The sequence below is a fragment of the Lichenostomus cassidix genome, chromosome 1Aa (assembly GCF_008360975.1).
Source record: "Lichenostomus cassidix isolate B80296 chromosome 1Aa, HeHo_3.0, whole genome shotgun sequence".
Taxonomy (NCBI): Eukaryota; Metazoa; Chordata; class Aves; order Passeriformes; family Meliphagidae; genus Lichenostomus; species Lichenostomus cassidix.
The window spans coordinates 53,362,343-53,390,116 of NC_139480.1; the positions used below are offsets into that span (position 1 = coordinate 53,362,343).

Here is a 27,774-nt window from a genome sequence, read left to right on the forward strand (position 1 = left end):
ATTTTCTTAATTGTTAAAAGGCTGTCTGATAGTTTGTGCCACCAGACTGGGGACTTGAAGATACATTTCTTGCTCCTTTTACAGTAATTGTCCCCGAAGTGGCCTAATATCAGAACATGGGCCCTGATTGTCACAGGCAGTAGCATAGAAGAAACCAGCATGGTGTTTGTGCACAGTGAAGTGATTTTTGGGGCACAAGGTGGTGGTATTCAACCAAGTCTGTATGAAATAGTTGGGGATTTTCTGTGTCAGTGCACCCCAGGCTGCAGGTTCTGTCCTCTGCCAAACTGGAATTCCCTTTCATCGCAGAATGAACTCGGTTCTTCCAGAGAGTGCTATGATTTATGTTGAATTCCTGTTCTGTTTCTTCCATCTTTGAACAAGTTTGAGCATTATTTGACCAAACAAAGAGATGAATGACTGTTTTGATGTTAGGTTGAAGAAAGTCTAAGTATTCTGGCACAGAGAATTTCCAGCTTTGACAATGCTCTAGGCAAAACGGAAGCTTAATTCTTTACAGAAAGAGCTGTGTTTGTGGTTGTTTGTGTCCCTTGTAGTGTCCTGTAAAGGAAGCTTGATCTCACATTTAATGAGACTGTAGAAAATTAAATTGCAGCTCTAGTTGTAAGTGTAAGAAACCATAAATCACAAAATTTTGCAAACATGAACTGTTAACTTTCAACATAGGATGTAGAAGAAAATGAGACGAGGGAAGGGGAGAAATCATGTTTGATCTTAGAAAAGCTTACCAACCTGACCAAATTTCACAGTAATGTTAATTGCAATTAATTCGAGTCCATTTTTCAAGGGCATTCAGAAGATAAAATTTATCCCAGTGCTATGGTCTCACAATCCTAGTGAACTAACCTAAGTGAACTTAAGTTTTAAGTTAATGAGTCACAGACTGAGTGAAAGAGTACAGGAAGACTTGGCGTCTATCTGATTATATGTGGGCTTGCATAAGAACCATGGCCAAGAGGAAAGTACTCTTAGGACTGTTTTGCAGCCCTACCCAGTGATCCAGAGATCTTGCTGTCCTCAAACCAGGCTGTCCCCAGGGACCGCGCTGGAGGCAGAGCAGTGATGAGAAGGGCAGATGGGAGGGAAATGCAGAAACTAGTGGCAGAGAAGGCAAAGGCTGAAGGGACGAAATAAGGTCACCGTCGTGGCTGCTGCTTGGAACTTGAAGTAGTCCTCTGTCTAAAACAAATAAATCCGAAAGATAGGCGAAGTCGGGAGTAACAGTTCTGATACTGGGCTAGTACTGCGCAGCTCCGCGGGCAGCGGTGCCACCGAAGCAGCGGCGCCGTGTCAGAGGTGGCCCTGTCCTTGAGCCCGTGCCCGGGGCAGCTGCCAGCCCAGCCCAGCCCAGCCCCGAGCGGGCGCTCCCCGTGCCGCAGTGCCGCCGGAGCGCGATCACCGCCCGCACCGCTGCCGGGCGCGGAAAAGTCCCCGCCACTGCCCGGGAACTGTCGCCCGGCTCACATCTCGCTTCGGGGAACAACATCTGCTTATTCACGGTGCCCCGCAGTGGAAACGGGACACGGACACCGTGCTGTCCCCGCCGCGCCCTGCCACGTTCCGCAGTGCTCCTGTCACGGTTTCCTACACTCGTACACCTGGCTAACGCTGCTGCCGGGCGGGCCGGGCAGCCACCGCCCCCGCGGGGTCGGAGCTCCCGGGGTGACCCGGGCCGGGGGAGGTCGGAGCCCCCGGGGTGACCCGGGCCGGTCGGAGCCCCCCGGGATGACCCGGGCCGGGGGAGGTCGGAGCTCCCAGGGTGACCCGGGCCGGTCGGAGCCCCCGGGGTGACCCGGGCCGGGGGAGGTTGGAGCTCCCGGGATGACCCGGGCCGGGGGAGGTCGGAGCTCCCAGGGTGACCCGGGCCGGGGCGGGAGGGGGCGGGGCCGCGCGCCTGGCCCTCAGTGTCCCCGACGGCGCCCGGGGAGCGCGCGGGGGCCGCGGGCGCGCGCGCCGTCCCTCACCGCCCCCGACGACAAAACGGCATTGATTGGCAGTCGCGGAGAGCCAATGGACGGTAGAAGGGCGGGAGCTCACTGGAGGTCTCAGCCAATGGGGAGGCGGCTGGGCGGGCGCCAGGGGGCGGGCGGGGGCGGTGGCCGCACGGCGGCGCCGAGCGGAGCGGAGCGCAGGGTCGGGTCGGTTCCGCCGCGCTCTCGCCGTCTCGTCACCCTCACGCCCGCCGGGCACAGGCGACGGGCAGGTCCCGGCGCTGCAGGTGAGGGCCGCGCCGCGCTCCGGGGCCCCGCCTTCGGGAGAGGCTCGAGCCGGAGGCCGGGTTGGGATCCCCGTCGGAGCCGTTGGGCAATGGCGGGCGGTGGGTCCGGGCGGGGGGAGCCGCTGGTGCCGCTGCCGCAGCCGGGCCGGCGGCGCTGCCCGTGCTGGGGCCGGGCCGGGCCGGGCCGGGGGATGACTCCCGCGGACCGCGCTGGGTGTGGGCCGTCGACCCTGCGGCCGCGACGGGGCTGCTGCTGCGGAGGGCGCGGGGAAGGTGAAGCTCTCCTTGCACGGCGCCAGGCGGGGAAGGGCAGGGCTGGGGCTTGCGAGGGATGACGACACTGGCTCGGTTCCTGTAGGAGGGGAGAGCTCCCTGCTCGGGGAAGTTTAGTGACCCACTGGGTGGTGGCGGCGACTTTGGTTTGGGGACGGGAGGAGAAGAAGGCGAGGATGGGAGTCCTTAACTTGAGCAGCTGGGTTTTTCCTGCCGGCTTTGAAATCGCGGCGCCGCGGATGATGGCAGGTAACGCTGCTGGTTTGGTGGGAGGAGGTGTTTCTACGGGGGAGAGTGAGGTTTTAAACAGCTTGGGGCCTCCTGCGTACCCGTAATGACCCAGCTGAGTAAAGCTGCTTGGTCTTGCCTTTGCCGCCTTCTATCTTGACTTTCCCTTTTTTGGCTTGTGGAAAGAATCTTCTCATCTCCCAGACCGAAACCTCTGCGTTAGAGACAAACATCTCTTTATGTGCATTGGGGCTACCTGGTTAGGGGAGGACAGGATGTGTACAGTGTCTGCCTGGCTTGCTGTGTCTGTCTTTCTCAGCTGTCTCTGCTTGGAGTGACTCAGAAGCTGATAAATTCAGTCTTCTGAGCTGTCATCCTTTTGCCTGGGCAGTGAAGGAAGCCAGAAAGATGCAGGTGACATATGCTGTCCTTTGTAAACTGAACAGTTTGAAAACTGTTGCAATCTTGCAGTTTTAAACGCTTGGGTTACTTGATTAAAATCATAGATTAGCTGGGATAATTTAAAACTAGTACACCACTGCTCATGTTTCCTGTACCTGTTTGTGTAAGTTTGGTCATTTGACCCAGACTGGGGTAAAAAATGAGCCTTGGATGGGCTAGGCATTTTTGTTTCTGTTGTGCTCCCCGACCTCCAAAAGACTGCTTAAAAGGCTGCCATGAGACTGTTTTCTCTTGCTGTTGGGGAGAACATGAGGGATTCCCTTCTGCTGATTTGGATTTAATGCCAGCATTTCTTCAGCTCTTCTTTAAAAGCAAAAACCTTTCCCCTTCTTTTAAAATTTAAAACAATAGTAGTGCATTATTATAAAAGCCATAGGGAAGACTGCGTTATGTAATCAACTGAGTTTTCATTCTGATTATAGTGCAACAAAAGGATCATTCTCGTATGTCTGTGACAAGACAGACCAGTGCAAAAGCACTGCTTCGTTGGTTTCTTGGGCAGGGTGGACACACATGACATTATGGCTTGTGTTTCTGCTTAAAGGTGAGCAGTAACTAAAAGAGTTTGCCAGCTGTATTTCAGATTGTCAAAACTTCTTGATTGCATTCTTTACTATTAAGGTTATTAGCACTGAGGGCTAATGTGCTGGCACTTTTATACCTGTACCTGCCTGAAATTATATTTTGTCAAACTTGCAATTTGCCTTCAAAGATAGTAGTTATATTCTGTCAATTATGACTGATTCAGCTTAAGCAGGAACATTTATTAGCATATGGAGCATTTCTGTTTAGCACAGTGCAGCATCATTTCAGAGATCCCTGATCTCTGATACACCACAGCTGCAGTGTGGTGAGCAGGAGAGGTGTGCAGGTGTCACCTTGCCATGGCTGTTCTGTGCTCAAGTGTTCCAAACTCCCTTGGGTAAGTAGTTTGCAAATCTGGATCTAACTTTTCTTTCTTATGCCTTTGAAATACTGTCATAAGAGCATGGCTTTCTGGACTGTGGTCCAGATCATTGTGATCTATGAATGTTTTTAAACAGTGCCTTCAGAAAATATCTAGATGATATATCTTTCCAGAGGGTAGATGTCTACTTTCTTTTCTTGTGACAAGCCACTTGACTGTTTGTCTGAAAATCAGTATTGTGAACCTGTTATTTTTACCAGGTGACATGTTTGGATGATTTAGTGTTAGGCATGGGAGGTTTTGTTCTTGTGGTCTGTCTGTGGAGCATATGGGTAGCTTTTCCTGCTCTAGAGCTGAGTGAGCTATGTGCTTAAAGATGTCCATATGTCAATTCTGTGCTTCCTTGATTGTGGTTAAAATGAGCCTGAAGTTAACTGTGAATTTAATTGGTAGCCTATAAATGCAGGACAAGAAAATTCTGTACTTATTGCAGGAATTGGATGAAATGCTTAGCAGCGCTGCTGGTCAAAAGTTGCCTGTGTTGTAACATAAAGTAGCTGAAAGGTAGCTTTCTGTTTCTGAGTCGGTGTGTAGTTTTCATAGTGTGTCAGGTCCGGGAGAACCGGCATCTTCTCATACAATAAACCAGGAGAACAGTAGATGCAGATTGAAGGTGACTGGGGGGGGTGTTGTTTTTCTGTGGGGTTTTTGTTTTTTTGGGAGTTTGTTTGTTTTTTGTTTGTTTTTTAATATATATTTTTAAGCATCCATATAAAGTAATACATGAGTGCCTTTTTGGTTCTTGGAAACTCTGCTTTTTAAAAAAAATACTAGGATTTAATGATTTTCTTGTTGCCTGAAACCTGGAATGAAATCTCTAATGCTTGAATTGAAGACTAGTCTGTGAGACTAACAACTTCTTTGTAACATAGGATTTAATTCAAACTCTGTCGTAATCCCCAGAACTTCAAGAAGTGACATTGCCCCTTTCAACTAAACCCAGTTACTGATTTTTGACTTAATGTAAAGATGAATTATTCCCAGGAGGTGAAAAGGAAGAAGTAGGAAATAAAACAGTGATGTAACTGTACTGAGACATACTGAGCTAAGCGTTCGGAGTCTGTGACTGAATAGAATGCTGTATTTAATATGAATGTTACCTGGCTAGTAGGCTGAGAAGAATAACCTGGAGCTGACAGTAAAACACCTGTTGTTATTCTGGGGTTGGTTCATAGTCAAATTTGTCACAAGACTTGAATGTTGTTCCTTTATGTGTTATCCTCAAGGTGCCTTACTTAGGGGAGGGGAACAATCCAAATTTCTCTGATGATGTCGGTCTAGAATCTGCCTTGATGAGTGCTGCTTGGAGTGTGAGGGATTCTGCTTGAGCCACTGGGGCGCTTGGTTAGAATCCTGTGGATCTCAGTGGACAGGATGTGTCAATATTTGAGGAGGTACCCAGCCCTAATTAGTAAATAGGGGTAAAACTAACATGGCTATTGTAACTCTGCACAGTAATGAGCTCCAAGGCAAAAAGAAAATGTCTCTCAGGCTTTAAGTAAGGTGGTTTAGTTCAAATTTTTAGAATATGCAAATATTTAAAAACCATTCTGGCTTACACAAGGTACTGTAAATATTTTGATAGTATTGGAAACGTGTATCTTGAATGGCTTTGGGCCAGTGCATATTGTTAACCCTTTTTGCTTATGTAGGACTCTGCTTTAAGAACTAATTCCAAGACATCTATAGGCCAAAAATTTTAAACACCCTTTTTTGCCTTTTATCACATACTCTAGACCAGTGAACGACAAACCATGCCACGATATAAAAGCAGAAATGCTGAGAATGAGAACTCTGTATGGTATTATTAAATATTTCTTTCAAGAGTTTTCCTGAAACCAAAAAGGCTGTACTTCATGTAATCTTTTGACATAAACTTATGGATGTAACATAGTATATGCCCTGCAAATGGGTGCCACTCAGACTTTGACATTGTGAACTCAGAGGAGTTCACAAGTGTGTTCTAAGTATCTTCTCATGTCTGTTGTGATTTATATTCCACAGAATCATGATGTGCTTGTAAGCTCTTAGCTTCTGATATAAAGTAGTAAGCTGTTTGCTACTATAAAAACTGGCTGACCTTGGTGTTGCTGTACTGTTCATCACGAAGTGTCTTGTTGCAGAAGTGTGATATTCTTTCTGCCCTATTTTATTGTGTCTTTGTGCATGAGTAGCCCAAATAGGGCTCATAAATCTGACTTTCATGTATAATTGTACATTAATCTCTCCCACATACCAGGTGAATGTATTGCCAGCTGGTGATTATAGCAACAAAATGTTGTCAACTGGGCTCTGAAAGGACTAGCAGAGTTCTTGTAGCTGGCATCTCATACTCTGCTTTCTGAGCACAGCCAGGGGTTTGGGTTACAAAACCAACTTGCACAGAACTACTTACCTGGCATAGTAATAGTAGCTGAATACTGAAATAAGAATGTTGTTTGTTGTTGTTGTCAATAGCAGATGCACAGCCATACTTGATTAATTTTAAAATAATATAACAAAGAATATTATTCTATATTGTATGTTTTTCTAATGTATTCTATATTGTATATTAATAAGAATGTTATTCTATATTATATGGGTTTTTTCCTAATTTCTGACTTAATAGGCTAAATAAAAGGTGCAAGGTGAATATGCTTAATGTGCCCTTTTAAAAAGAAGTGAAGTATAGATTTCAATAAATAATCTGCCATGAGTCATAGGACAAATGGACATATTTTTGGTTTGACTTACGCCTTTCATCCTGTCCCTTAATTGAGTCTTTTCTTGGCAATTTGACAGATACCTAGCTCCCTACTGAGTTGAACAATGCTGCTTTCGTTTTGGGAGAAATGATAAATTGATAATAAACAAGTATAGCTCTGTTAAATGAACTCTCTGTATTTAATGGAACCTGCTGTATACAACATCAACTTGTAGACATGCTTACTTTCACAGTCCTTGAATAACATTCTTAAAAACATTTTTTCCAAAGTATTTAGTTTCTCTCTGTCCCTTAATAGTTAGAGGTAAAACCTTCAAAACTCTGATTTTTTATTTACCTGGAATAATCAAACCACTCTAAGTTACCTGATACCTTGTCAACATACAATTGTGCTTAACTTGTAGGAGCTGTTGAACAGCTTGCTTTAAGCTCTAGAGAGATCTTAACTGAAGTTAGTTATTCCAAAGTTATTGCTGCGTTGAGGTCACAGTTCCATTCCAAAATGTGGGCACTTTGTGTTACTTATGAGAAACTGGATAACCATTTCCTTTACACAACTTTCCTTTAGTTTTTTTCTGTGTTAGGAGAGAGCTTCATATAAAGAATGCTGTTAGTCTAGTGTCATTCAAATACAGTGAGAAATAAATTGAGTGGTTAGCTCTTCCTCTTCTGGGCAATTAAATTTCTTAGAAACTCTTACACCCACACCTGGGAGTATTGCCATCTCACTGATTGTTATTTTAGGGCTCTGAGAACTGAGGTTTTTGTTGTTTTTGAAAGCTGTTTCAATTGAAAGCAGGAACAACCAGCGCCTATGGATAAAGTATGATCAACCAATAACCCATGATTCATGGTGCCACTTTCCAAAGCACACTTGCAGGCTGTCTTAAGCAAACAGACTCCTAAACAGAAAGATAAGTGAAAAGAAATTTTATTCTGTTACTGTCTCATTGATGGCCTACAGTGAGTTGACCATGGTTGGATGCCAGCTGCTCACCAAGCAATTCTGTCACTCTCCTCAACTGGACAGGGGAGAAAAACTGTAAAAAAAGACCCACAAGTTGAGATAAGGACAGGAGAGATCACTCACTAGTTACGTTGCTGGGCAAAACATACTTGACTCAGGGAAATTAATTTAAACTATTGCCAATCAAGTCAGAGTAGGGTAGTCAGAAATGAAACCAAATCTTAAAATGCTTTTGACCAACCCCTCCCTTTTTTACAGGCTCAACTTCACTCTTGATTTTTCTCTTGTCTCCTCCCCCTGGGTGGCACAGGGGGACAAGGAATGGGAGTTGCAGTCAGTTCCTCACGTGTTTCTCAGCTTCTCTTTCCTCCTCACACTCTTTCTCTGCTCTAGCATGGAGTCCCTCCCCCAGGAGACAGCTCTCCACAAGCTTCTCCAACATGCATCCTTCCCTCAGGCTGCAGTTCTTCACAAACTGCTCCAGTGTGGCTCCTTTCCAGGGTGCCCATCCATCAGGAGCAGCCTGCTCCAGCCTGGGTTCCTCTCTCCATGGGGTCACAGGTCCTGCCAGGAGCCTGCTCCAGCCTGGGCTTCCCAAGGTGTCTCAGTCTCCCTTGGGCTTTCACAGCTCCTCCATGGAGTCCTCCATGCGCTGCAGATGTGGCTAGATCCTCAGGAGCATGTGTGGGAGATGGCTTTAATGAATAGGCAATTTTTGGTATGTGCATCATGCATTAACATTCTGTAGACATTGAAAGATATTATCATTTGATTAGACAGATTTTAATTGCTGCTGCTGCTCCTAAAATATTTAAGTAGATTGATTATCTAGCTGCTAATAGTGTGCAGTAGAAATGTAAAAAAAAAAATTATTAGATTTAAATTCAGGGAAGAACTATTTGTAATCATCTGGTCTTTTCTGAAAAAGACCATCTCTAGGACTTGTGTGAATGGATCCCTGTTGGAATTTGATATAGCCACAAAGAAAACTTCCCATTTTGAAAAAATGGATTTAGAGTCTACCCACAACCATGTTAGTTGCTCAGTTAGCTAATTAGTTCTGCTGTCTCTAACAGGGTAACCTCTCTGATGTATAATCAGATAATATGTACTTCTAGCTGCCTACTCCCGGCACTTTTTTGATATCCTACAATTCATTGAACATGTTCTCCCGAATATTCTGCTCAATTTCAGCATTCCTCAAACTTGATGCTTAAAATATTTTTTCATCTGTATGAGATAGGGAAATTAAACTTTGTCTTGGTACAGCCCAATGCTTATTTCAAATCAGCATCTTTAACTTGTGCTCATTTCAGCAAACAGTGCAGATAGGTTTATCAGCACTGGTTTCTGTCTTATCTGCTATTTCCTCAGGCTTCTTTTAGAATTGGCTAGGCAGTAATCAGTCATGATTCCTGATCTTTTACCAGGTCACTAATAATAACTGTAAATAGATTAGCAGTAGCTCAGTGAACACATCCAGCTTTGTGATATTTCTTGACTCTCTCTTTTCCGAGTTTAAAATAAATGTAATATCAGACTGAGCTTGTATTATTCTGTATCTTGATCAGAACAGCTTGGGAAAGCAAGTTCAGTGCTGTGTTGTAACTTAGGTCCTCAGCGTAGTCACTATCACTCAGGATGGTGTCCTCATAAAAAGAAAATGATGCTAAGAAATTGGTTGTATTGTATTTTTCTTTTTACTGTGTAATAATAATTACCAGGTTAGTATGCTCAGGTGGAATCTTACTTGTTCTGTATTAATTGACTTGTCCTGGTTCTGGCCAGGACAAGGTTAATTTTTGCAGGAGGCAGGAGTGGCCTGGCCAGGACAGGGAGGTTATTCTGTATCACCTCATTTTCCAGGGATGGTGGAAAAGCTCCCATTGGGAGTGTGGGAGAGGGAGTGCCTGGGCATTGTCAGGGTTCTTCTGTGTGCTGAGTGAGCTAGAGCATCCCAAATGATATTTTAGAATTCCTGAACAAAAGCAGATTTGGGCTCCTACGTCCTTTTAATTTCTAATTTGAGGGCTAATAATCATATCACTCAAGATTATTTGTCAGCATTCATAGATCTTCTGCCTCTGTTACTACATTAAAGTGAGTGACTGCATTGTTGCTAAGGTCATTACAGTAAAGATAATAAAGGAGCTTTAAATATATTTGCTGTCTACCAGTAGAACTCTTTCTGTGTTCATTCTGCTATCTTTTGTAATTTCTAGCTTTTGTTACATTTGTTACTTTGAACTTTCCCTCTTTTCCACTTCACATAGAGGTATTTCTGTAGGTAATGTGGTTTTCTTCTTCTAATGTGGCTTTGGGGACAGTTGTTAAAAAGTCTTGCGTGATATAGTGATAAAATAATACTGAAGTAATATTTTATCAGCTTGCCAAAACTGAGCTTCTTAGGACACATAGTCACTTCTAGTTCTGTCATCTGTTCTCTTCTGAGGTATGGATGCATAGAGTTCTTTCTTGTTGAACACAATGTGCTGTTTTAGTCAGGACAGTGTCACCATAATATACCATTATAAATCACATACAAATTTTGGAGTTGGGAAAGCAAAACGTGGAACATACGTGGGTGCCACGATAATGTGGCATTCTCCTTCCCCCAGCAGCAGCTCCTTGCAGAAGGAGCTGTGTGTGCTGTTGTTCAGTGTGCATGGGTGGCCTCTGGTAGATACCAGTTAGTGCTCGTGTGGTGAAGAATGTCTGTGGAGTGGTAGTTCTTTCAAGTTACTAATATTTCAAAAGAATAATGACTATTATTGCAGAAGTGCCACCATTCCTTTTTTGACCACTTGGTCCTCTCTCCCTACATAACCACATCCAAGCTCTTCAGTCATGTGACATGCACAATGTTTCAGTGTTATTAAATGGGCTTGATATATGTTCCCAAACGCAAAAATATAATCTCTTACTTGTATGCCTACTGCTTACACATAAGCAAGGAAAATATCTTTTTGCCTTTGTTCCAGGGTGTCAGACTTTTTCTGAAGGTTACCTTGTGTGTGGTCTGTGTACTTGCCTATTCTTTGTGTTAACAGAACATCTTGTAGCTTGTTAAACTGACTCCAAAGTTTGTTGATGCTTCTACTCACAACGATAAGTAACTTCAAAACCAGTGATAGTCTGTGTTGTGACTAAAACAGGAAATCAGGGTTTTTCACTGGTGCCCAGCTGTTTGTTCTTGCTACGTGCTCTGTGGTGCTTGTGTTGATCTGGCTGTGCTGTGTCTGGGTCTGATTCTCTGGTTCAGCAAGAAACTTTTTGTTTTTGCAGAGTCATTTTCAGCTGCATAAAGCTCAGCAGCTGACTTCCCAAACAGAATCAGTGGCGTAGGGATGGGTTAAGAGGGATAACTGGAATGTGGCACAAACGAGATCAGTCTCTATCCGTGGAATTAATTTATGCTGTAACAAAGTGATCAGGCTGCATACGGAGATATGTAGTGCAGTGAATAATTTCTACAAAGTTGAGCTGTAAAGTGAGCATTGAATGCAAACAAGTTTTTGTATAAGTTTTTCTATAATTAGATGTATGCCAGAGATGGTCAGGTGTAATAAAGTAAGGAAAATGGAGTGCATATAAATGCAAGATTGTTGTTCAGCCTGGCAGGTGAAGCTGTGCTACGTGAGCTGCTGGAATACAACTGAGAAAGGTGTAACACTTCTTCACTCAGACTCTACCCTTACACTCTCTGTAGTTAAGGGAATTGGAGATATGCTTAAACTTGTTTCTTAATTTTGACTAATTTTAAATGCATGGGTGAATCGATAATAAATATGAAATTAATAAATTTTAAGGTAAACTTGCTGGTTTTTTCTTGAATTTTTGCTTAAAATATTTTGGTGTGGAAGTACTAGAAGACAATTGAAATACTTTTTGAAGTTAAACTAGTTCCAAGTAGAAAGGAGCCAAAAGTCCTTGCCTTTTTACTTTTAGAATATTTACTTATAAATAATGTAGATGTTTCTAAGGTGTAATGCTGATATTTTATTCTTATGTAATGAAATACTGTATTTACAGAAAAAAAAGGGAATGCTAAATAATTGTTTTGAAACTCCTAGCAGATGATTTAGATTATTCTGTTAGCACATCATTGTTAACCCAAGTTTTGAAGAAGTAGCTTTAAATTTCAATTCAATACTTAATTTCCAAGACTGACACATTTTGTGGAAAGAATCAAATGTATTTTTATATTAGTGTCTTCTTTCCTTTTTTTTTTTTCTCCCAGGGTAAAATCTAGGTGTATAAAAAACCCATGCTGTTGCTGTCATTTCCTGAACTGGAAAAGAAAACTGCTTCCCTACCTGATTGTAACCTATTTGTGTTTGGTTTTGTGGGTGTTTGTGGTTCTTTTTTTTTTTTTTCTTTCCTCAGAATTATTAGAATTCAAGAAGTAGAATTAGTTGGATTCTTTTGTTACTTTTGTTCTGTGATACTGTCCAAATTGCTTTCTTGGCTATTCTGAGTGAACTGCTATTCCACTGGATTAATTTTTTTTTTCAAGCAGGTGTTCAGATTGGCTTCAGAAAACATCTTAGAACAACATTGAAGAACATTTTGTGGTTTTCTTTGTTTAATTGTCTGCACTGGGAAGGGTGCTTGGGATATCATGAATGTCTTGTGTGTTCATTGAGCTAGGACCAAATTTATTATTTATGTTCATACACACAAATTTGAGGAGATTAAAGGACAATCCATATAGCTTTAAAGGGTCTGTAGGTGAACCTTAGAAGTTATTTGAAATGAGATTTGATCTTAAAATTCGTTTGAATTTGGCTAAGAAATCCTTTGTCCAAACTAGCTTTGGCTTGTAGTATCCCTGTATCAGAGAGCAACATGTGGGTTTAATCTGTATCAAATTACTGCATTTTTAGCACTTGGTTTAACCTAGGCTATTCCATAGTTTCTGGAAGATGTAAATCCTGTGAGTGGTATGGATGTCATGAGTAAAACGCGTGCTATGCAATGTTAATCATTGTCAGGCCACTACCAAACAGTTCCGTAACTGATAACCGCAAATAGATAAAACAAATATCATACAATGATTCTGAACTTATTTGGGGTTGTGCAAGATAACATATAGGTTCTTTGCTTTAGACTTTGATCAGTCTGATAAAATATGATGTTGTTTCTCTTTCTACAGAGATCCACTTAGCTGGGGTTTTTTGCTAGCCCTGTACAGAAACTAAAACTGTGATTGGAGGTTTCCCCTTTATCCCTCCTCCCCTTTTTTTGCAATAGAGGCTGGATAGAGGAAGCACCTTTGTTTCTACTTGTTAGGTATTGCAGAAATGCTTTGTGTAATTAAGGAGAAGTAGTGCTAAATTTAGCATGTAATTAATGTGTTGCTGAATAAAATTACTAGTTTTACAATAATAATTTTAGTACTTTAAATTTAGTACTTTAAATTTATGCCACTGCAAAGATATTGCACAGCAGGAAAATACGAGAAGAGATGAACAGGTTTTGATGTTTTCAAGTACATCTGGAGGTATTTTCATTGTTCACTTTTTATGGTGTTAGGGTTTTTTGCACTTGTATTTATTTCACATATGGATTATTTCATACATATAGATGAAATACTGCATTTTTTGAGTGAATAATGCTGTTCCAGTATAATATCTTCTGATCTGATTTTTCTGAGTTGTGAATTATCATATTTCAGTTTTGAAGTTTATAATGTGTTTATGATTTTTTAATTTTCAGGGATGTGTAAAGTGTCTAATTTAGCTAGCTTACTCACTGGAATGCAATTTATTAGGTATGAAAAATACCATAAAAATCTGTTGTACAAATTCTCTCTTTAAAGCTGAAGATTTTATAAACCTGCTTTTCAAAATATGTTTTGAATTTGCCAAGGAAAAAGATATCACATGAATCCTTCAGTTTTTTTAGTGCAGTGAATAATTAGAGAACAAGGTTATGTAATCTCATTTCAGAAAAAAAAGCTTTTATGAAAATCTTGTGAAACACTCTTTGTAATGCAATAGCAATTAACTTGTGCAGTGTTCAACCCTGCAAATGGAGAGAAATAAGCAATGTGAAACTCACAGCTCCTGTTAAATTGCTTTGTCAACTGTTGTTCCAATCCTCCAGGAATCTGCATTGCTTCCCAGAATGAATTAAATTGGAGCTACTTTCTCTAGTTATGCAGCTGAAGCAACTCGTGAGAATTATGGGAATGTGCAAAGAACAGCACCTAGGCTTTTACATTAGAATTTATGTTGCTGTGAATACTGGAAGGGCTGCTGGAAATCCAGCTACATAAGCTTAAAAAGATACTTTTACATCTTGTTTCTCAGTTGTTCATCTGTCCTAAGGAAAAGAAAAATCATCACCTCAGGTGGAAGATGAGTAGAAGTAGGAATTGGACATATATATGTCAAATGTATAAAATGAAAATGCAGCAGTTGAAGTTTTGTCTAAAGCTAGCCTACTGAAACTTAAATATTCAAGCAAGAAGTTATGTATTTGAAAAGTCATTTAATAGTTTGTTATTTGATTTCTTCCGGTTTTGTCTAGAATTTAAAACTTGATACAGAATTACTGGTTATCTGTGTTAAGCTGAATAAGCCTTACGCTAGTGACTTGCCTCCAAATCCTGAAACCACTGAATATATTCTGGAATATTGCTGTTGAAGTGCCCTAACTAGAGGACAGCAAAATATGATTTTAGAAATTTTTGGAGTTTAGATAAGCTTTCAGTGCCTTTATTTTATAGGCAAAAGCACTGGCTTTGTACTTTGATCTACTGTATCCCTTGAGCCAGAGGTGGTTTTGCATAGCTGAAAGAACCCTTTCTGTATCATTGTATTGTGATTACTTTGTATCAGTGACATTAAGAGAACCCTTTTTCCACCGATTTATGTTGGTCCTGTCTTCCATTGACTTTCACCTCTCCAGACACAAGAAAATGGACACTGGTGATGTGTTTTGATTGTCTGTCAGTTGGAACCATGGGGCGTTAGTAAAACTAATTTCAGTGTTAATTTTGCTAGGACTTAGTCAAAGCTGTGAGCCAGCGCTAAACCTGTTCGAATGGCCTTCTTTATTGCTGCACTGGTTTTAGGTTGAAAAGGCAATCTTTAGAAACTTCTTTATTTGGTGAACATTGCAGGGATATAGTTCATATATTCTCATACCAGCATCCAGGGAGAACTCTGAAAAAACCTTAGGACTCTTCTGATATTACATAACACGCTGCAGTTCTAAATTGTTCCACTTAGTACCAAGCATTGTTTTTGAGAGCCTCAGAATGAAGACCAGCAGAAGATTTGTGTGGCAGCTACTGTACCTTCTTTTACATAAAGCTCTTAAAGCTGAACTACAGGTGGATGTTAGTTCTAACAAAATGTCGGCTAGACTGGTGTCACTAGAATTCTTCAATTTGTGTATCAATGAGAACAGACACAAATATTTCTGAAAGAAGAGCTGCCTTCCTTTGAAGGGAGTTTTAGCTGCCAATAGTAGAAATACAAGACTGAAATATTTTTGATTTAGAGCTTCATCTCATGCCAGTAGATGTTACAGTAAAAATATGTTCATATGATAAGAAACAGATAGTTATACCAGGAGGTGACATGCCCGGGACAAAGACAAGTTGTTGAGTGTGTGTGTATCAAATTAGTGTTTTTTCAAGCTTAGTTACTTGAGTATCTGCAATTTATGTCCTACAAATTGGACCATATTGAAAAACCTGTATCATTACATGAATTAAGTATAATGTGAACTTTCTGGATTGTACCAGTACCATGAAATTTTTCTTCAGATATTAGAATTTATAGTTAAAGGATTAGTTAATGGCTTTGGCTCCAAGGTGCAACTGTGTAGCCTTCTAGTTCAGCAAAAGAAAAAAAAAAAGAAAAATGGACTAGAACTGTCTGTGTGCAGAGTGTAAAGAAGCAAATTAAATGTAACTGGCCATGAGAATGGCACTCTAGTTTTTATCTTTCTGAGGTTGAATGATGTCTTGTGAATTGATAGATAATTGATTGTAGAGTCCCCATCACTGGAGACATTCGAGCTGTGACTGGACAGGGTGCTAGATAATCTCAACAAGGCTCCCTATTCCATGAAAGATCCGACTAGAAAGGTCAGGCTGTTGCATGGCTCTGTGATCATTGTAACTTGACAAACACTCAGCTGAAGTATTTCTTGTGGGAACTGATTACTGTAGCAAAGTGTGGCTGTTGAACACTCTTTGAAGTCATCTTGAGTAGTCCAGCCTCATCTGCTCCAAGGACTTGTTTCCAGGATTCTGTGATCCTCATTGTAATCCTCATCTTTTGCCAATTTAATCAGTTATTGTGGTGACTTCTCAATTAAAATCTGGCATTGAAAATGCAGACAGATGTACATTTATCTTCTGAAAAGTACTGGATTTTTCCCTGGTGAAAACATAGTCTGGTGGACTGTCTTATGTCACAGTTAACTAGATCATCAATTGTCAGACTCAAATGAGCAGAGTTTCCAATGGTAAAGTGTCACTGGTCCATGACAGGATCAATAACCATTAGCCTTCTTTGGTTTGAAATTGGCATTTTCAGCTGGAATTGTGGCTACAGGCTTTTTAAGATAGTATAACAAATATAAAGTAGGTTAAAAAGTGTTTTCCTATGAAATATATTGAATATTCAAATTCTTCATAGCTCTTGTAAGGGGAAAAGGTAGACAAATTGTTGGAAGGTGCCAAGGCTGAATGTTTCATTTCAGTTTCATAAATCAAGAGGTAGAGAATAAATGCATGTCTAGGGAATCAACCTAAGGTTGTTAAGCTCTTGAATACTCTACATAGCACATTCTTTACTAATGCTATTTTTTAGATGTGGTAAAATCTAACTGTTTTTTAAGTGTATTGTCTGGCTTTATGATTTTGGGTAACTCTGATGCATCAGTTAGATATTTTGCCTTGGTGAAGCAGCTATTTTAATTTTCAGCTATGGACAGTTGTACAAGTTTTTTCAGTATGAGCTGAATTTCAAGTTAAACACAAAAGGAAAGAGAGAAACTGCTATAGGAGTATACGTGTAGATACCCTTAAGATACTTTTACCAGAGTTAATAATATTTAATGACAAGAAAAACCTTACAGCTGGACTCATCATCTCTTTTGTGCTTTTAGTATTCTCTGTTTAAATTATACATATGCCTTAAACATGACTTTGACTGTTCTGACACAACCTTAGTAAACACTCCAAAGTATTTTTTGAAAATATTTTTGAAAATTGTTCTTTCACGTGCCCTGTACCCTTAAGCTTTAGGAGTAAGGATAGTGGATTGCTCTTTAAAACAGCTGTAGCCTGAAACCTGACTTGATTGTGTGAAGGTTAGTTGTGACCCTGACTCTTCAGCTGTTGAGCTGCCTTTATTAGAAACAGGTGTTCCTGAGCTCATGGCTGCAGTTACTGGAGGGATTCTCTTTGTGAGTTAGAGAAACTTCTGGCCTTCTCCAAAAAACTTAAAATGACTGAGGAGTTACCATGGGTATGGTTTAATACTAGAGCTCACATTAGCTTTGTGGGTTTAGGAGATTTTCTAGAGGCAGGCCTACTTTTTCCTCATGATGTTTATATTAATGCTTTAAGCCTTCAGAAGCAGAAATGAAAAATGTCTGTAGTTAAGTTTCACAAGTGTTCTCAGCTGAAACGTTCTTGATTTGAACTGTGATGTTAAAGAGTATGATTATGAAAAGTATCATATATGTTGCTTGTAAAATATTATAAATAGTATCTTTGTGTGGAATTTCTGTCATGTAATCTTCATTGTCTTTGTATGGTTTTTTCTGCAGTATTTCAAAATCTTATATATCTTGTTCTTCCCACTACCATATGATAAAGGTAGTTAAATGTGAAATTTATTACTCATTGATTAGGCACATGACTTGCTTTTCTTATTCTTTGGGGAAATAGAAATCTTATTTTCAGTTAAACTTTTAAGGTATTTTTGCATAATTGAAACTTCCATTTTGCAGCTATTTCAGCTGTTGAACCATTTAATCCTTTTCCTTTTTGATTCCTTTGCTGCTCAGGCTCTTAACTGCTGAGCCATATGGAGACAGGGCTTTATAATGGCAGTCCTGTGTAGACAGGTGACTCATTTCAGTAACCACGGAGTATTGTAGAGCATTGGCTGGGACATTAGCGTGAGCAGGGACACAGAGCCCTGCCTCCAGTGGCATGGTGCACTTGTGTGTGTGTTCATTGTCACCCCGCCCTGGCCTTGGACAGGAGTGTGGGGATATCCCAGCTGTCAGCTCAAATACAGCACCTTCAAACCTTGCGGGACAAATGGGGGGTGGAATCTGCTGCGGCATTCAAGCTGAACTCAGAAACACCAGATCACTTGCTAGTTAGTGAAATTCCCCTTGGAGGTGGGCCCTGGTAGTGCCTTTTATAAGACAGCTGAAAATCTCAATGTGTTAAACATAGCTCTAGGCTAAAACTCTCATGGCTGGGTTTGTGTGTTTGGGTGCATACAGACCATAATGTATATGGTTTATGCACAAAGTACATGTTAGAAATCCAGCTCAAGCTGTTCCTTTTGAGTGTGTGCAAGTTTGATGTTGTAATTCCAGAATGATTACATGATACTAGCTTTCTTCTATTCAGATTACTTCATGTTATTATGCATCGTGAAAAAATACCGATTTAATTCTGTTTTCATTTAAAAGATGGTGGTGCATTTGAATGTAATGACTCCAGACTTTCTGGAGTCTCAACATTTTGCAGTTTTTCAGTTTGATGGTCATGTGTAGAATGATTTGCAGTAAGCTAAGAAGCTTAAGAAATTTGATCACTTTATTCTGAAGCTATTTGTGCCTGCTTTTCTCAGCTGTTATGACTATCATACTGCTATTTTGTGACTGTAGAGGTTACTGACATATGAATTAAGTTAAATTCAAAAAGAAAAACCGTATATTATTGTACTTGTAGTAGCAGTTGTTTCTGGTTTTGAGAATCCTGTGTAACCATTTAAAATGCTGAAGTTACTCAGCAGCATATATGATGAAAAAAGGCAGTTGTGCAATTCATGCTTTTACTAAGACTTTGCTTCTATACTGTGATTGAGTCTGGTCTTATTTGATATAGTCTTGCATACTTAAATTTTCAACAGTAGTGTTTTTCAGACTCAAATCTTGAGAGAGCACTAAATTGAACTTGCTTGAGATTATCTACCTTTCTTTTTTTCTGTCTTCTGATTGTTCCAATGTGCAGGTTATGTGCTGCTGTTCAAATGCTGCACAGTGATGGCACAACTTTATTAAATGCAAAAGCACAATGGTAATGATGAGTGCAAGAACTGTCAGCTAATGGGGCCTCTTGTCCCACTTTGCTTGAACTTCAGTCCAATTTAGGTTACAGAGTAGATGGCTGACCTACTTGTACTTTGGTCTATCATTAATTTAAAATGACATAAAAAGCTTTCCTTTTCCTTAAAAGTGGTAGAAGGGTAGAAAAGACTACTCTTTCTGAGGTTAGTTGACCAAAGTAAACATTCATTTCACATTATTACATTTAGGGATTCTGCATTTGAGGGATTTGTGTGTTTGAGAGCTATGTAAGGTCACATAACATGTATCCAGATTGCTGAAAATTATGAGGAAGTCTGGCTGCTCTGCTGTGCTTTCTTTTCTAAACCCTTAATAAGATTAGTGAAACCTTGGCGAACCAAAGAAAAACTTTCACCTTCTCCCTTGCCTAACCTGGATCTCCTATGCCTCTTTTAAAGCAGCATGTTGTTTTGCACACTGAAAACTCTTGGTTTTTCATTTGCACTGAGGTTAAAGTAGGTTTAAGTGTACTGTATATGTTTAAAAAAAGACACTAAACAAACTAAAACCAACAACCCCCCCACTTCTGCCTTTGCTTGTCAAATGATGGGTACAAGGAAGGCCAGAAAATATGATCTCTGACTTTATTATTTAGGAGTGGTACTTCAGGTATCACTGAATTAGACCAATCAGTTTAGTTCATAGTAAGGAGCCAGTTCATTATATGTATTACAAAAAATAACTGCATGTTTTTAGGGAATATTTAATTCTACTAAGTCAGCAGCCCATGTTGTGTAGATTACTAAATTGTAAGTAGAAGTCTTCTGACCTTGTTGCAGTAATTACCATTTCAGGACCAGAAAACTAAATTGCCTAGAAGCATGAAAAGTCCTGGCTAAAGTTTGCCTCAGACTCACTGAGTTGAAAATCCGTTTAAACAGAATTCAAGAGTTTCTTTTTTTAGGGCCATGTTAATGAAACTAAGTATTGAGTAACCTTCTCTCCAACTTTAACATGAGCAAACAAATTCTCTTAATAGTTCTTTAGAAGCTGCATTCAGTTTGCTTTAAAATCTGAACTAATCTTATTTAATCTGAAATATGAAATACAGTCACATGCCCTTTTGTACTGTTACAGTATAGCATTGATTTTGAAACACTTGAACAGTTCTTTTATTGTTCCTAAATGAATAATTGCTTATTTAACATAGTGTAAAGAAGGGTAGTTGAAGTTAAGTGTGCCTGTGGATGGGTTTTTTTCTACATTTATGAATTTTATTCTGCAGGGCTCTATATGTTTTGCATCAGTTCCAGAAATGAAACTGATGAAAGGGATGAAGTTTATCTGATGGCTGTCACATCTGAAAATGTTGCTTTAAAGTTGTAAGCCTATCTTCCTTAGCAATTTTTCATTGATAGTGTTTTCCCCAAGTATTAAACTACCCTTTAATGTATTTTGAGAGTCAAGGAATGTTGCATGATGATTTGACCCACTTTTTGTCATCAGGGCAATGACAGTGAGGGGATAATCACTGCAGAAAGAAGGGGTAAAAATGGAAACTACTGTTCAGAGCTTTTTCACAGCTTTGATCTAAGCCAACAATTATGGAAACAGTAATTTAATTTCTGCTTTAGGGTACAGGTCCTTTGGTACAGTTCTCTGCTAGCTTTGGCTATCCCTTGAGCAAAAGCTATACTAGCAAATAATTTCTGATGCTGTGGGATAGGCATGTCACTGTACTTGTGCTGAGGAGCTATCCTAGAAAATTGCTGGGTTTACCTAGTAGAGAGCAATCGCACATTGTGGTCTGTTATTTCACTGGGTCTGGGAGTCTTTATCTCCTTCAGCAATGTCCTTCTGAGACACTATATATGAAGAAAGTCTGTTATTCTTTGTGCTTTCTTTTACTTTATCCATGGTAAGAAAATCATCACTTCTTTTCCTTTAATTTGTATCTCCAAAAAGTGACAGAAAAATTCACTAATACTTGAAGAGTGCACAGATTTTCCTGGGTTCACCCATGCAGCTTCCCCTGCCCCAGTCACCCTTCCTAGCTTTTGGCAAGTTTAGTCATCTCTATCTAAGATAAGCAGAAGGTAGAGTAGTTGTTAATGCAGATGTTGTTAATGCAGAGATTCAGTTCCTAACAGTGATTTTAGCTTTGGAAACACGTATGTGTTAAAGACCAGGCTGACTTTGGTTCAAATGAGTTATCTGAATTGGTTCTCTCCTGAGGTAAAGAATAGTAGTTCCTCCGTGTGACCTTCAAATTCAGGAAGACTACCCTGTTTCACCTTAATTTAAGGGTTTGGATACACTTCTGTTCAATGCACGTCAGTGTTTCATTAATTAATTTTACGGTCCCATATTTCCTGAGATGGAAAAATACAGCTTTTAGCTGAAACACCGGAACAACACATCTGTTTCCTAAGTGACGCATCTGCAGAGTGTGCCTACGTGTTTCACTGAGATATTTAAAAACACTCCTCTCCACTGAGGTATGATTAAAAATACCTTTCTTTAAAATGGGCTACCTGTGGTCTTTCCTAAAGATTATAGTAAACCAAATATTCAACTTTGCAGCTATGCAGAACCGTATTATGACTGAAAACCCTGTGTTGTTTTGAGTGCTGCAGTGTGGAGGGGGAAAAAAAAGACATTAGCTTGAGCTACAAAGTTATCATCAGCCCACAGGAAGTGAAAAAGTATACACTGATGAGAGAATTGTGTCTGTGGAAATGGAGGTCAGGCAGTGCTGTGCAGGTGCTGTGGTTATCCGTGCAGTTATGCTGCCAAACTCCATCGCTGGAAAAAATGCAAGTGAATTAAAGCATGTCTTTTCAGGTAAATAGTTCATAAACAGAAGGTGGAATGACTTTCCAAACAACTGCCATTGTTCTTTCCTAATGTACTATATGTGTGTTTTTCCCCGAAATGTACTATACTGTGTTACAGCTGATATGAAAGTGTTTTTGGCTGAGTGTGATATTTTGCACTGTTTGTTTGAATGTAAAAGAGTGTTTATCATGTTTGAAATTATATTAATGGCTCTGGGCTCATACAGCCTCCTACAGCCACATGTGTTGCTAGAATGGTTATTGTATTGCTTTTTATTTATGTACTTTTGTGGGTTTTCTGTATTGAAGTAGAGCAGTGTTCATGCTGGGTGGTCACATAAGTTTTGGTGTCTGAGGCAGTGCTTCTTGTAGTGTTCTATTTTGCTTCTTAATAATATGCCATTTTAGAACAGCTGTATACATGTCACTTCTCTCTGTAACTGTTTTGTCAGTGCAGCTGTCAATGCTGCTTCATGGTTTCTCTCCTGGAGAATCCATCAATATCACTCTTCACTGTCCTTGTTTTTGCACTGTTGTAAAATTCTACTTAAACTAAATATTGTGTATTCTTTAGATGTTTCCCTTGACATTTTACTAAAATAAGTTTTCCTTAGGAGTGTATATAACTAGCCATCTAATTCCACTAGGTAAAGGGTCAATTGTTTATTTTTAAAGTATCTGGACAATTAGAAATTTCTTGCTAACTAAATGTGTAACAGGTATAATTTGCAAGTTGAAGACATGGTCTTTTCCCCCTTCATGCTTTTTTGAAACGAACCGAAAAGCATATTTATCTCAATTTTATTTATTTAGGAAGGATGCCAAGATAATAAGGTTAATTTCATTTTAGGAGACTTTGACAGGACCGATGAATTAGTGTGTGATGTCACAGGCATTACAAAACTGAACATTTGAAAAGGGAAATGCTTGTAATTTAATTAAAGTTTTTCTTGCACTTTATCATTTTAATCACTCGATCCTAAACAATGGAAACCTTTGATTTGAAAAATCAAAGAGTATTTTTTAATATGATTTTAATTGACAAATAATCCTGAGTTCTTCAGCTGGTTTTCTGGCAAAATTTACTCAAAGCCAAATTTTGTATGCTTTTTTTTTTCCTGCAGTGAAGAAAATGTTAATGTGGATTTTTCCCTCATATCTCCAGATTAAAAAAAAATTGTAATGCAAATATGTTAAGGTTTGTTTTAAATATATGCAAATATTTTAAAGTTCCCCACATCACTTCATCGACTTTGCATTCTTAACGGGTATATCTATGTCATTTAAAGCATGTATTTTGCAGTCTTAACAATTTCTGTGGTCAGTGTGTATTTAACTTAAAATAGAAACCTCTGCAAAGCCTCTGAAGGCAATTAAGAACTTCCCTGGTTAGAACAAAAATTGCACAATTGAAATAACACACCTACACACATTGGCTTGTCAAGCTGAGAATAAAAAATAATTTTTCTCCGAAGTCAGTGTTCTGCTATTTAAAGTATCCCTCGGTTAGTTGAAAGGATGCAGAGGGAGGCTGTGCTGGCAGTGTGTAGGAGCTCAGAGGGATGGTTGGGTAATGAATGTGCAAAAAAACCAGCATGTGTAACAGCAACATGTCTAACCAGCACATCTGGCCACTAATTATGGGGAAGGAGGGCAGGAGATAAGAGCTGACAACTCCAGTGCTCTGCCAGTCTTCTTTAGAGTGTGAGAGTACTTGTACTTGTGAGAAACAAAATATGCAGGCTAAGAGTCTTCTGGACAGTGTTGGGTCATTGCCTCATGCTGGGGCTGTACTTGTGTGCTGTGTGTTATTCAAAAGCAAGCAAGCTTCATCTGTAATTTTAAGTTTCATTTATTTAATGAAATAATCGGACTGTAATGACCAAAATGGCTGTTCTTATTCTTTTTATTATGCTTTGTGGAATTTCTACGCTGCAAAATTGCATCACACAGTGTTATATGCCTGCAGAGTTTAATAGCAGAGACTGTCTCCTCACTGGAGTTGCGTGGGATTTTTTTACATGTGGTAATTATCATATAAGTTTAATCTCTTTAGTGATCTTCCAATATGTGCTGAAACTATGGCTTGAATGTGTGTTCATGGCTTGTGTATTTAGGGCAGTGAATTAGTGCTACTTTCCGTGTTTCACATACAGCATTTAACAAACACAGGCGTGGGTGAATATAATCCAGTAGTGAGGAGGTTGTTGTGGACCAAGTAACCTTGGCTCAGGGGGTTTCTGTAATTGACAGAAATGCAAAAAATCTCTTGTTACTCTTACTTAGGGTTATGAATGACTACAATGAACTAAGCTTTTTGTTGTTTAATGTCATTTTGTGTTATTTGCTAACTGAAAATCACCTAGATGGCAAATTACTCAGATATCCAAACTAGAAAATCTAACCATAAACATTGCTCCCAGTCTCCAAGGAGTGTGCCTGGTAGGAAATATGCTTGCACAGTCTGTAACTACATGCATTTCCTGGATTCCTTCCTTTAGTGCTCACGGTTCACCAAATAGGTTGCTGTCAACTTGTTTCCAAAAATCCATTTGGTGCATGGCTCTGCCAACTATAACATAGAGGCTGAATTCCCCAGGAAGCAGCGATGCAATTTCCTTTTACGGACTTTTCTCTGGTGTTTGTTGCTGTAGTTGTTTTCTTGATGGAGACTAAGGGATTGTCTTAAATCCCTGTGGAAGAGGGTGCTATTCTCCCTGTTTTATAGCTTGAAGAATAAGAACTAGGCCCAAGTCATTGATTTGAGACTCTGCCTTTGCAAATCTAGGGCCTAACTCCTGTTGATAAAATGCAGTCATTTCTACTGATTGCAATTAGAAGAATTCACGGCATGGAGTAGCAGTGTTTAATTGTGGTTTGAAGCATTTCTTCCCTGCACCCAGGGGCTGGAAATTTTTGGTGTCACATGAATGTGTAAACCAAAGAATTATTTTTTCCTATATTTAATTTCATAGTAATTTATGGACTTTGCAGTATCAGTAGCAGCTTTTGTTACATGATTTCACAATATTGCTAAAGAAATTATGTCCGTTTTTTTTGTATGTAAACAGTCAACAGATTTCAACTCTGAAGAAACTGGAAACTCCTATAGAGCAAGTTCTTTGGACAAGCTAGAAAAGGAAGTAGTGTCTAAATTGTTTTATTTAACTGGAGAATATGAGATTGACCATATTCATGGCAGGTGCACTTGGTACCAAACTACAGTAGTTGGCACTTAAAGCATAGGATGTATTTGTTTCTGTACAATGAAATCTTGTTTTCTTCCTATTCTGTGTGGAACACAACCTGAGACTTCAGTGAATAATAAGGAAAAATACTATCGCTGAAAGTTTTTAGGAGCAGCTAATCAAAGTTGAGTCATGTCCTTACACATAAGTAATTCACTCCTTAGTCATGAAACTTGGAATCCTGATGAGTCAGATCCATGATGACAAATCCCATCATTCCAAAAATAAGTTTAAAAGTTAATGTGACCAGGTGCTTCTCTCTTCCAGAAGCTGTTAGACTCTGTCTCAGCTTGCTTCTGTAGAGTCCTTGGAGACAATGAATGGCAACACCATGTGGTTTTCTAAATATGGATTAATGTTTTTCTTGTGTATCTCATCTTAAGGACAGTTAAACACTGGAATAGGTTGCACAGAGAGATTGTGCTGTCTCCATCCCTAGTGGTTTTCATGATCCATCAGTATAAAGCCTTGAGCAACCTGGGCTGATAGTGCTTGGAAGGTTCTGTCATTCTGTGATTCTGAGATCTTTCTCTGTTGTGGACCAGTTTGTCACCTAGAGCCATAGTTTAGTGATTGCCATGCTTTAGAGCAGCCCATTGTATATGGGACCATAATTAGATTTTTTTTTAAATGCTATCTTTTTGACTATAGTGAAGTATATGTCAAAATAAACATAATCTTCCAAAGGAGTTCAGAATGTTGAAGTCTTAACTTTCAACAACCCCCTACCTGTTTCACATTTAGGGTTCATCAAAGTTGTTACTAAAAACTTGAGGGGGTTTAACTGAAAGATTTCTTCAAAAGTTTTTCCCCCTCTTCCTGTTGAAAAATGCCTTAAGAGAAATTTTGGGATTCACTGGATTATTTTAGCTTCTTAACAGTCTGCATTTGTTGCCCAGAAAAAAGAAAAATCAAGTATTTCAACATGACCAAAGCAAGGTATTCTGCAAATTGCTTTCAAGGTAGTAATACCAAAATCAACTTCTTGAGAGCAGAGGCAGCATATTCTGTTCACCTGGTTTCGTGTGTGGTATCTAAATGTCTCCTTGCTCATTATTAGTTAATATTTTCTAAAATCCTCATGTGTTAAGCCTTCAGGATGTTTATAGCCTTTCTTTTCACGTAGTAGAGCACTAGCAGTGGGGAAGGAATTCAAGGTCTTTAGTATAAAGCATGGCTAGAATGTTCCCAGGAGGAAGCTTTAAAAAAAAATTTTAAAATCAATGTATCCTAATTTACAAGAATTGCTTAAAAGCCTGGGCCAAGAAACTTGAGCCTTGTTTGTTTGCATCATTTCCGCAGCTATTGCAGTATGTACTGTTTAGTATGGAGTTACTTTTTGCCGTTGGACTTTGTGGTTTATTTTTAGCCTATATAAGTTCTCGTGGCTAAAGTGTGCGTGTGACAAAAGGCAGCAGAGGGGCTCTGAACTGGTAAGGCTTTCCCTTTGCTGCTTTTTTTGGTGGCTGCAGCACTGTGCTACTGCTTGCTTAGCAGTTGGGGGACGAAAAACGGTGCTAAAGTCGTGGAATGGGAAAAAAAAGAGTGGATGAAGCCAAACTGTAGAGGGGATATAGGAAGTGGGTGTGTGCTCTGTGCTTTCCTATGGAATTACTGGTTCTGCCACAATCCAGCCAACCAAAGAACCCCCAGCTTTGTGAGATGTAGGTGATCATCTGCAGGGAATCTGTGCAGAACTTACCTTTCTTTCTGTATAAGTCTAGATTTTATAGATTTTACATGACAGCTGTAGTTGTTCATAGTTTTACTTTTATAGGGAAATGAAAGACCCTGCACACAAAAAAAAAAAAAAAGTGCTATGAACTTTCCTTGTGAAACCTCTGCAAATTCGCTTGGAGGATGGGAGGACCAAACCCTGACAAAAAATGTGCTAAAGGACTGGCTGCTGTAATAATTCTATTTTGTGAGGGTAGCATGACTCATACCACTTAATGTTCCTATCTCAGTATACAGTTTATTTTTAAGTAGGGCTGTAAAAATAGTGTTTTTCTGTACCAGTTGTTGCTATGACTTCACAATATTTTCCTAAATACGCTTGCTCATACTTTCTCACAGCATAGTATTTGGCAAATTAAAACCTTAATTCCATCAGTATTTCCTGAGTGCTGATCATTTTCATGCTTCTATGGAAAAAAAGGATAACTGTGTATTATGTAGTTCTAGTTGAGGAGGAATAAAAGGGTTTTTTTAAAAACCCAGTCACCACAACCTGTTCCCTCAGTTACGAAAATGTTCCTGTGTTTGAATTTTTTCAGTCTTTCCATGTAACTTTTCAGAGTAAATTTGCAGGAATGATACAGTTTAGGCTATTTTGTTAAAGGTAAGTGGACATTGTATTATTACTTCAGACCACTTTCATTGTCTTTTCTATTTGTAATTGGGGGGGGGAAAATAATGCTTGTATAGTGGGAGAGTGGGATGGATGACTTGCTGAAACTTTCCTTCAAGTTTATACTTTTGCATAAGGGTTTTTTTTCCAAAATGCTGAGCTCTACAGCTGTCTGCCAGATCTCTTCCAAATGGCAGTGAACACTTTGGTTGAAAGATC

The 27,774-nt window shown here is 39.6% G+C and overlaps 1 protein-coding gene across 6 annotated transcripts in view; it reads left to right on the forward strand.

The window, feature by feature from the left end:
- Positions 1–2,081: 2,081 nt before the first annotated feature.
- PACSIN2 (protein kinase C and casein kinase substrate in neurons 2) overlaps positions 2,082–27,774 on the forward strand; it is a 53,232-nt gene continuing 27,539 nt past the window's right edge. For 3 of the 6 annotated variants that reach the window (XM_085049010.1, XM_085049014.1, XM_085049015.1), the window contains exon 1: positions 2,082–2,239. The gene's annotated coding sequence lies outside the window, so the exon portion shown is untranslated. Of the gene's footprint in view, positions 2,300–2,636; positions 2,762–26,615; positions 26,639–27,774 lie in introns of those variants that run through there. The other 3 variants (XM_085049011.1, XM_085049012.1, XM_085049013.1) reach the window with 3 other exon arrangements.